The sequence below is a fragment of the Zingiber officinale genome, chromosome 7B (genome assembly GCF_018446385.1).
Source record: "Zingiber officinale cultivar Zhangliang chromosome 7B, Zo_v1.1, whole genome shotgun sequence".
In the NCBI taxonomy this organism is placed as follows: domain Eukaryota; kingdom Viridiplantae; phylum Streptophyta; class Magnoliopsida; order Zingiberales; family Zingiberaceae; genus Zingiber; species Zingiber officinale.
The window spans coordinates 26,293,748-26,305,589 of record NC_055999.1 but is presented as its reverse complement, the minus strand read 5'-3'; the positions used below and the strand labels follow the sequence as shown (position 1 = coordinate 26,305,589).

Genomic DNA, 11,842 nt, shown 5'->3' with positions numbered 1-11,842 from the left:
TTGGTCTGACATTGATCAAAACTTTGAATTTAAAATAATATTGATTCCTCAAAACAATATCATTTAAATTCACCAACACCTCAAACACCGGGAATTATGCATGCCACGTTAGTGTGGACGTATACAAATTCAAACATTTGTAAGAGGAGGGTCTTACCCATTAATTATCTTGTCAACCTTAAACTACCTCAAACACCAAGAATTTTGTATGCCACGTTAGTGTGGACGTATACAAATTCATTTGTTTGTAAGAGAAGGTTTTACCCATTTTATTTTGTCAACCTAACTTTATGACAAAATTACCTCAAACACCGTGAATTTTGTATGTCATGTTAGTGTGGATGTATACAAATTCAAACATTTGTAAGAGGGGGTTTCACCTAGCTTTATGACAAATTAATAGTTGGTATTCCTTTGGACCCGCAAAACAATAGCAGTGACTCCTTTGGGGAGGATACTATTGAATGCGTCTAAGTGTATACCATTACTTGATACTTAGTCCATTAAATAGGTTTATGCCCCTTCAGTTGGAGAAGATCACACGCTCCTAAATAATTTCCTATAATCATCCATAAAGGAAGTTTGATCTAGTGATCCGCAACAAACTCATCCGTTATGGATCCGTTATGGAGGGAGGCACTCAAAGCCAACACGCAAGCTTGTTGCATCACTTACAAACCAATAATGGAGACCGTGGAATTAATATACTTAATCCCTCTCCCACTTAGTTATTTAATGTGAGGAATTTTAACCTAGTAAACATACATCACTCACATAACAGTAAATAAAAGCAATAAATATGAAAATTAATTTTCCAACTATTATGGCCTTTTCCATCACTGTCCTTCGCGTGCTGCCTACCCTAGGGTTAATGTCATTGGGTCCATCGAGCTTCCTTTTCAGCTGTGCCTCTGGTCCTCGAATAGCACCACGCCTAGCAAAGATACGATCCATGACAAAAATAAAAATTTTACATATATCGATCCTATATTCCACAAGGGAATGTACATCATGTCTAGATCGAACATAAATGTAAAATCCTAGGGCTAATACAGCTCCTGCTATAATAGTTAAATACAATCATGCACACACAATAATATGCCCTTGATATGTCCAAGGGTCCAATCACACACAATAACCATAAGCCATAATAGTTGGAGCCTGCAACCACAGAGTTAGCACATCCTACTATTATCCTGCCTAAATTATGTATGACATGTGCATAATTAATTTTGAAAACCAAACACATAGAAGCAAACCCTAGCTCTGATACCAATTGTTGGTTGGTCCTAAGAAGATCGTACCGGTTTCACTGTACAAAAATTTTATACAAGTGTCGAACCTTTCCTAAACAACCTATTGTGTTCTTTAGAAATTAAATTAGGAATCGCAAACAGAACTTAACATTATTGATTCCAAAGTTAACATATCTGTTCTTAATGATTTAGATTTGGATCGCAAGCGAAACTTAATGTTGGTTAATCCTAGGAAGATCATACCGGTTCCACTGTACAAAAATTTTGTACAAGTGTCGAACCTTTCCTAAATAACCTATTGTGTTCTTTAGAAGTTAAATTAGGAATCGTAAATGGAACTTAACATTATTGATTCCAAATTTAACTTATCTGTTCTTAATGATTTAGACTAGGATCGCAAGCGGAACTTAGCACTATTGATCCAAATCCACCTATGTTATAAATTCAATTAAATATTAATTTCCAAAATTGACTTCCAGGTTAAACATGATGAGGCACTAGGCCTTCTTGGATATGGGAGCAACCACCATTTCCTAGACAAAGCCTTTTAAGGAAAGCTAATATTTAATTTCCTTATATAACTCTAGGTTTAACCAAAAGGAACAATCGAATCACAAATTCGAAAAAAAAAAACATAAACTCGAATAACAAATTTGAAAAACTAGAATCTAATGCCTCTTGTGTTTGGAATTCACACAAAGAAAAATAACTAGCATGATGCGGAAGAAAATTACTAGTTATACCTTCTTTTTGTATGCTAATGACCTCGAGATCTTCTACCGTATTCCTCGCCTCGCCTTGGACGTCGTGTGGGTGATGAACCTACAAGATGAACACCATCCAAAGAGCTTCTCCTTCTTCTCTATGTTTCGGCCACCACCACCACCAAGGAGCAAAAGAGAGGAAAGGGAAAAGAGAGGGAGAGAGGGCCGGCCACAAGAGGATCACCAATAAGAGATAAGAATTGTTATCTCATGAGGCCTCCCCTCCCCTTCTTTTATATTACTTGCCCAAGACAAATAAGGGAAGACTTTTTACAAAAATTAAAATCTTCCTCTTGTTTTTTCCTTTTCCCTTTTTATTTTTCCTTTTCTTTCCTCTTGATTGATTCAATCATCAAACATGGTTTGATTGTCTTGATTGGTCGACCCCTTTCTTGGGCACCAAGCAAGGGTGGCCGACCACAATAATAAGGAAAGAAATAACCTTTGTAAAAATTTTATAAGCAAAGAAAAACTCTTATAAAATTTTACAAGCTCTCTTTTAATTTCCTAAAGTGAATGTTAAAATAAAAATTTTAAAAATTAAAACCAAGTTTTAAAATTTAAAACTTCTCTTCTAAAATTTCATTTTTTAACATGGTTAGAAAATTTTCAAATTTAAAACTTCTCTTCCTTTTTTCTTAAAACCATGAGTATGGTTAAAAAAGAAAAGTTTTAAAACTTTTAAAAAAATTTTAAACCATGTGGCCTAATTCAAATAAGGAAAGTTTTATATTTTAAAAACTCTCTTTTAAAACTTGTAGATATCTACAAAGAGAAGATTTTAAAAATTCAAAACACCCCTCCTTATTTGAAATATGTGGTCGACCCCCTTAAAGAAGTATATGGCCGCCACCTCAAGGAGAATATGGCCAGCCCCTTTGGCTTGGTCACCAAGCCATGGGTCGACCCCTTTGGCTTGGTCACCAAGCCATGGGTCGGCCCCTTTGGCTTGGTCACCAAGCCATGGGCCGGCCCCTTCTTGGACACCAAGATGGGTTTTTTTATGAATGGACTTGAGACATTAATGAGGCCATGACAGAGACCTAGAGGAGAAATTGATTTTGGCCTTCCGATGAACTTGAGTATCCCGTGTTCGCCCTGAACACACAACTTAAGTTCATCAATAATAACTCATTCCACTAGAGAGTTATTATTACACTACCGCACCAATCCCAAATTACATTATGGGCTCCTTGTTATCATGAGTGTGTCAGTCTTCCTGTGTTTAAGATAATGAATGCCCACTAATTAAGTAAGTTACAGACAACTCAATTAATATCTAAGTCCAAGAGTAGTACCACTCAACCTCATTGTCATGTTGGACTAAGTTCACCTACAGGGTTTTACATGACAATCCTTATCAGCTCCTCTTGGGGAAATTATCAATCTAGATTACTAGGACACAGTTTCCTTCTATAATCAACAATACACACTATAAGTAATATCATTTCCCAACTTATCGGGCCTATTGATTTATCAAGCTAAATCTCACTTTTTGATAAGTTAAAGAAATAAATACTAAATATATATGCTTGTTATTATATCAGGATTAAGAGCACACACTTCCATAATAACTAAGGTCTAGTTCTTTTATTAAGTCAGTATAAAAAGAATTACCTAAAATGGTCCTACTCAATACACTTAGAGTGTACTAGTGTAATTTATTAGTCAAGATAAACTAATACTTAATTACACTACGACTATTCCAATGGTTTGTTCCTTTTCATCTTAGTTGTGAGCAACTGTTTATAATTTATAAAGAACTGATAACATGATCTTCTGTGTGTCACACCACACACCATGTTATTTGTAATATAAATTAATTGAACAACTACACTTAACAAATAAAATGTAGACATTTGACCAATGTGGTTCTTTTAATTTAAAAATAAATGGTTACAAAAGCTAGACTTTTAGTATACACTCTAACACTTAACACTATTGATCCAAATCCACCTATGTTATAAAGTTGATTAAATATTTATTTCTAAAATTAGCTCCCAGGTCAAACATGGCAAGGCACTAGGCCTTCTTGGGTATGGGATCATCCACCACTGCCTTGACAAAGCCTTTAATAGAAATTCAATATTTAATTTCCTAAAATAGCATTAGGTTTAACCGAAAAGAACAATCGAATCACAAATCCAAAAAACAAAACAAAAGAAACACAACTTCGAAACAAATCCTAAACTCTAGAATCATATGCCTCTTGTGTTTGGAAATCATACAAAGAAAAACTAGTATGATGCGGAAAACAATTACCAGTTATACCTTCCTTTGTAAGCAAATAACCTCTTGATCTTCTACCGTATTCCTCTTTTAATCTCGGACGTTGTGTGGGCAACGATCTTCTGAGACGAGAACCACCAAGCTCCTTCTTCTCCAACCTAGATTCGTCCACCACCAATTCTCCAAGAGAAGTAGAGGTCCGGCCACCACCACCAAGCTCCAAGGGATGCAAGAAACAAAACCTCCTTTCTCTCCTTCTTCTCCTAGCTTAAGCTAGCCACCAACAAGAGCTCCAAGAGAGGGTTGAAACTGGCCACTAAAGAAGAAGAAAAGAGAAGGAGAAGAATCTCTAGGGTCGGCCACCAACAAGGAAAAGAGGGAGGAAAATAGAATAGAGTTGTCACCCATGAAGGCACCTCTACCCCCTATTTTATAATCCTTGGTCTTGGAAAATAAGGAAATTTAAATAAAAACCTCCTTAATTCCTTTGCTATAAAAAGGAAATTTTAATTAATTAAAACCAAATTCCTTTTCTAGAATTATATGGCCGCCCACCTCAAGAGCTTCCAAAATAGGCAAGTTTTAAACAAAATTAAAACTTCCCTATTTATTTCTAGAAATTTTAAAAAATAAAATTTCTCTAATAATTTATCCCTTCATGGTTGGTTATAAAAAGAAATTTCTTTAAATTAAAATCTCTCTTTTAAAACATGTGGATGATATTCAAAATGGAAAGTTATCAATAAAATTAAAATCTCCTTTCAATCTATAAATAAGGAAAGATATCAAATATTTTCTTAATCTTTTGTAGAAACTTATAAAAGGAAATATTTAATTTTAAAACTCTCCTTTTAAATCATGAACATGGTTACAAAAAAGGAAAGTTTTATCGAAATTAAAATCTTTATATCAATCTACAAATAAGAAAAGATATCAAATCTTTTCTTAATATTTTGTAGAAAGCTATAAAAGGAAAGATTTAAATTTTAAAATTTCTTTTAAAACCATGGAATCCACATAAGAAATATTTTAAAATAAAAATCCTTTTATTTTGCTTAGGGCCGGCCACACCATGCTTGGGCTCTAAGCATTGGCTGACCCCTCTATTTGGCTCAATCTTTGGGTCTTGGCTGGCCCTAGCTTGGGCTCCAAGCAAGCTTGGCCGGCCACCAAAGAGTGGGTAAGAAGGTGGGTATAAGTGGGTATAATTCTCTATATACAAGAGGCTAAGATAGGGACCGAGAGAAGGAATTGGTTTTGGTCTCTCGATGAAATTAAGCTTCTCGTGTTCGCCCCGAACACCCAACTTAATTTCATCAATAATAATTCATACCACTAAAGAATTATTATTGAACTACCACACCAATCCCAAATTACATTTTGGGCTCCTTCTTATTATGAGTGTGTTAGTCTCCCTGTGTGTTAAGATGTCAGATGTCCTCTAACTAATTGTGTTGCTGACAACTCATTTTAATTAAAGTCTTAGTCCAAGAGTTGTACCACTCAATCTTATCGTCATGTCAGACTAAATCCAACTGCAAGGTTTAACATGACAATCCTTATGATCTCCTCTTGGGGACATTATCAACCAAGATTACTAGGACACAGTTTCCTTCTATAATCAACAACACACACTATAAGTTATATCATTTCCCAACTTATCGGGCCTATTGATTTATCGAGCTAAATCTCACCCTTTGATAAGTCAAAGAAATGAATACTAAATATATGTGCTTGTTATTATATTAGGATTAAGAGCACACACTTGCATAATAACTAGGGTGTTGTTCTTTTATCAAGTCAGTACAAAAAGAACTTACCTTAAATGTTCCTGCTCAGTACACTCAAAGTGTACTAGTGTAATTTATTAGTCAAGATAAACTAATACCTAATTACACTACGACTATTCCAATGGTTTTTTCCTTTTCATCTTAGTCGCGAGCTACTGTTTATAATTTATAAAGAATTGATAACATGATCTTCTGTGTGTGACACCACACACCATGTTATCTACAATATAAATTAAGTGAACAACTACACTTAGCATAAATATAGATATTTTTGACCAATGTGATTCTTTATTTCAAAATAAATGTTTACAAAAGCTAGGTTTTTAGTATACACTCTAACATATTTACCCTAGATTGACTTGGGTTGCTCACATCAAAAAGGGGAGATTGTTAGAACCCCAAGGTTGTTTTGGTGTGATCAACAAGTTAAGTTAGGTCCTTGGTGTTTTTAACCTTGTGTCAAGTGTGCAGGAGCTTAAGAGCATAGTTATTCGAGCGGAAGACGCAGCTAGCGAGAAGGATGACACGCGGTGCGTCTGAGGGACGAGGCGCTACGAAAGAGTACACCGGTGGATGAGAAGGAAGTGTACGGTGGTTTCGAGGGATGAGAAGCTGGAGCGGAAGACTGCTCGGGGAGTAAGAGACGCAGCTAGCGAGAAGGTCGGCACGGTGTGCGACTGAGGGACGAAGACTACGGATAAGTACATTGGCGGGCGAGAAGGAAGCACGCAACGATTCCGAGGGACGAGAAGCTAGAGCGGAAGCCTGCTCGAGAAGACCGAAATTGGGTTCGGGTGAGCCTTATTTTGGTTACCTGAAATCACCCAAGCAAGCGAAGCCAAAGCGGAAGCCCCGGACCGAGGCGAGCAGCATCGGAGATGAGGGCTTGGACCAGAAAGTCAACTTGGTTGACTTAGTGGTTCGGATGCCTGGACCGTCCTGGCGCCTAGAACCATTCCGGGCATCCGGAGTTGGCTTTTTGACCAGATCGTGTCAAGCACGATCCATTGCATTGGGGATAAAGTTTTATCCCCCCAGGGCACCTGGAACCCTTCAGGGCACCCCGACCAAGGCTATAAATACAACTTTGATCCAGAAGCTTCAGATCAACTCAAGAATTGTAATTCCAACACTTGTGTACTTCTTTAGAGTTTAGCTTCTTTTTTTTTTGCGCTTAATCATTGTAAGAGGCTTCTCCGCCTGAAGGAGATACTAATGCAGCATCTTCCTTAGATTAACAACCTCCCCGATTGTAACCAAGTAAATCCCTGTGTGCCTCTTCTTTTCTATTTTAATTTACTGCTCTTATATTTTGCAAGTGTTAGTTTAAGAAAAGTCGAGAAGGGTTGTGCTTTTGTTTTTCAGGATATTCAACCCCCCTTCTAGTCGGTCGTCGTGATCCAACAATAACTCTTTGATTACTTAAGGTTTAGATTTGAGTTCTTGACCGGTGTTTTCTGTAGGAAATAATCGGTGACTTCTTACGAATACATTACAATTGAGGACAAGATTTGGTAGATTACATTACATTGATGAGTATCACAAAGAAACCAAGACTCCTAGAATACTATTAAAATTGAATTCCTGCATTTAACCCTTACATCTAATCTTTAGTTGTAAATGACCTTTCAATAGTTTGTTTAGCTAATTCACCTTTGATATATCTTTAGTGATTATAACCAATCCCTGTGGATACGATATCTTTTATTATTACTGATGATGTAACCGTACACTTGCGGTTCGTAACAGTGGGGTTGTGAACAGAGGTCTACTCGGGACAAGGAAGGGGTAATGGAAAATCATCCTTCCTAGGAAAGGAAAAGTCATTCTCATCCTGACAAATCATCTTCATGGCAAGACATGCATCAATATCGATCATGTCATTGCCATGGATGATTTCTAACTCATCTAGATCACAACCCAGATTTATAACTATTTGGGTGAACAAACCACCAAAGACGATCAATCCCGAGGATGCCTTCCCGGATCTCACTAGATTTTGGAAAAAATGAAAACCTGAATCAAATCAACCTTATGTAACATAGCCCAAAGAGTATAAAGTTCCACTTTCCTAATGACTCCATCGCTTTCCCCTCTACCAAAAATAGTTTTACTCATGACTCGGTGTAAGTATCTAAAGATGGGATTTTGCATATGGGAAGCTTTAGCTTTAGAAGGCTCATAGGGTTGATCCAATCCTGTGATTGAATTCCAAAAATTATTCCAATTAAATCTAGGGTCAAACCTACGAGAGCCACCAGTAGACAAACCAAAACAACTATTGAAGTTATTAAATGTCCACTAAAATTCTTGATTCATTAATCTAAAGGTAATTTTGCCAATACAATCATTTTCATTTGAATAGTGGACATCTAATGAGCTCAAGAATTCAAGTACAATTTGAGGATATGTAAGAAGATGTGTGTACATAATGTCATCCCAATCTAGAGAACTAATCATCCAATCTATATCATCTCTAATTCCTAAAACATTCAAAATAGTTGGGTCCATGTATTGTGTACACACAATCCTTCTTGTGACAAGAATATCAAATCTAGCTTTATGATCATTATTTCTAAAAATAATATTGAATTTATTATCGTTACATTCGTCGCGTGCCCTCCGTTTGCCTTTGCCTTTTATGACTTTCTCCTTGCCTTTTTTCTTTGGTGGTTCCTTTTCTCGGTTTGAACCACCACTTCCTTTTCAAAGTTTCTTCAAAAGATTAGACATGATGTCGAGTTCAGAGAGGGGAAAAGTGTTGTTTAATTGGAGAGGCGAGATCTTGAGAAAATAGATCTTAAGAAGTAAGATCTTAGGAAAGGAGGTTGTAAATCTTGAAGGTAAGAGAGGAGAATTGTTGTTTTGATCTAGATCTAGATGTGATTTATGGAGAAAAATGAGTAAGAGATATAGATCTGAGATATTAAGAAGAAAGGTTGGAGATTAGAAAGGGTTGAAGAATAACTTCAGCTTAGAGGTGTGGCTGACACGACCTTGGCACGGTCGTGTCTTATAGACATTGCCAGGTCAAGATTCTCAACACGGCCGTGTAGATCTACATGACTCAAGAAGTTCTCCTCTCGGTCAGAACCACACGGCCATGCCAAATGTCACAGGCAGTGGTGCCTCCTTCTCTGCTAGGTTCACACAACCTGTGTGTGTCACACGACCAAGTTCATTTTCTTCATGGTTGGCCTCACACGACCGTGTGTGTCACACGACCTCTTTCTTCTTCTTCTCTGGAATTTTCACACAGCCATGTGAAATCACACGGCCTTAACCTTCTTCTTCTCGGGCGAGCTCACACGGCTAGTGTGAGTCACACAGCTAGCTACCTCTCTCCCTCTGTAAGTGTCACACGGCCATGTATGGTACACGGCCGGGCTTTGTTAGGTCTAGTATTGCTGAATTTCCTCCTTTCCGACTTCTCCAATGCCTCCATGCCCATGAAATAATCATGGTCAGCTCATGGAAGCAATGTACAACCTGAAAGCAAAAACAACAATAATTTAAAAACATTAACTAATGAAAAAGAAAGCTACAATTGAATCTAACTAAAGGAACCCTTAGGTTGCCTCCCAAGAAGCGCTTGTTTAAGGTCATTGGCTCGACCCCGTTTCCATTTTCATGGCTATACCCAAGGAGACACGGATTTACCTCCTAGGGTTGACTATGCTTCTTCTTCCCCCATTCTTGCCCTCGGAGGGCAGATGTACTTCTCATTTTTTTATTGGGGGTCTTCTTCCAACACTTTCTAGATCATGTTCCTCATCTGGCGGCCTCTCATGAGGATGGAAGTCCCAATCCTCCAATTTGTAAGCATCTGCTCCGCTGCAAATGCTCACTAAGAAAGAAGAGACATGGTTAGAAGAATTAGATAGATCATACTCTAACCTTTCCTTACTGATCACCAATGAAAGTTTATGGTTTTTCACGTTAATCATAGCTCCAGCTGTTGCAAGAAAAGGTCTTCCCAGTATTATTGGAATCTTCGGGTCTTCTTCCATGTCAAGCACAACAAAATCTATGGGAATAATGCTCCCACCCACTTCTACTAGCACAGCTTCAGCTATACCCATAGGGTACCTGCAAGTATGATCAACTAATTGCAATGTCAAAGTAGTAGGTTTAAAGTTTTTGAGACATAGTTTATTACAAATTGAGTATGGAATGAGGCTAACACTTGCCTCCAAATCATAAAAAGCTTTTTCTATAAATTCAGATCCTATAGTGCAAAGAATATAAAAGATTCCTAGATCTTAGAGTTTTGAGGAAGTGTTCTTTTCAAATAAAGTGCTACATTCTTCAGTTAGAGCTACAGTCTCGATCTCTCCTTTTATTCTTTTGTTGGACATAATATCCTTTAGAAATTTGGTAAACTTCAACATTTGTTAAATGACATCAATTAGAGGGACCTCAACATCAATACCTTTATCCTTGTCAAGAAATCTGCCAAATTCTTCATCCATCTTCAACATGACTAATCTTTGAGGAAAAGAAATTGTTTGGCTTTGAGGGTAAAGTGGAAGAGTCTCTTCAACCTTCTTGGTATTCTCCTCATCATCGTGAATCTGAACTGGTTCAAGTGTTGGAGGTGAGAGCTCTTCTTGAATTTTCATCCCTTTTGGAGTAGTCACTTGAGGATCTCCCAAGGTCCGTCCGCTCCTAAGCTAAATACTGTTGCGGTGTTCCATTGGATTGACATCAAGTTTTCTAGGAAATTATCTCGATGCTCTTGAAGATGAAGAAGCTATCTGGGCAATTTGGCTATCTTGAATTTTCTGGTGTTTCTCTAAATTATCCATTCTCTGATTTAGCAGCTTGATGTCTTGCTTCAATTCATTTTGACCAGAAATGACTTCATCAAGCATTTTCTCCAATTTAGAAAATTGATAGCCTTGAGAAGATTATTATTGAAAGTTTTGTTGCCCAGGCTGGTAGCTTGATCTAGCCCCTATAGATGGTACTTGTTCTTGATTATTACGATAAGAGAAGTTTGGATGATTCTTCCAACCAGGGTTGTATATGTTGGAGTATGGATTGTTCTGTTTTTGATTGTAACTCATGATAGCATCACACTGCTCAAGTTGATTAATTTGTGCAGAGATGGATCCCAATGGGCATGAATCTTGAGCATCATCTGTGCTTCCACATGTTTCACAAACACACACTATGGCATTGACCGTGCTAGAAGTTGTTCCCATATTTTCCAACTTTTTAGTAAGAGCATCTAGTTTTGCATACATCAAAGTAATTACATCTACATCGAATTTTCCTGATGCTTTAATTGGGTTTGTATATGAATAGCCTTCACTCCTTTCTGTTGGCTATTGATGATGGTTTTGTGCTACACCTTCAATAATGCTCTTAGCTTCATCTAGGCTTTTGTTCATAAATGCCCCTCCGGCTGCAGAATCTAGAGACATCTTTGTATGATAGTTGATGTCGTTATAAAATGTATGTAGAACTAGCCATTTTTCCAGTCCATGATGTGGGCATTGTTTGAGTATATTGTTGTATCTATCCCATGCTTCAAATAATGATTCAAAGTCTGACTGTCTGAAGCTTGCTATCAAGTTTCTCATATGAGCGATTTTGCTTGGAGGATAGAATTTGTCCAAAAATTGTTGCTCACATTGTTCCCAAGTGGATATACTATTTGTAGGCAAAGGATTCAACCACTGTTTGGCTCTGTCTCTAAAAAAAATCTAAATAATAATAATAGCACTGCTTCTGCTAGAACACCATTCATTTTCTTTGTACCACAGATTTCATAGAAAACTTCAAGATGTTGATTAGG

At 37.2% G+C, this 11,842-nt stretch overlaps 1 non-coding gene across 1 annotated transcript; it reads left to right on the top strand.

Moving 5' to 3' along the window:
• Positions 1–11,523: 11,523 nt before the first annotated feature.
• On the top strand, positions 11,524–11,630 carry LOC122007484. The gene has a single exon (XR_006118977.1). It is a non-coding gene; the product is annotated as a small nucleolar RNA R71 (small nucleolar RNA).
• The last annotated feature ends 212 nt before the right edge of the window (positions 11,631–11,842 follow it).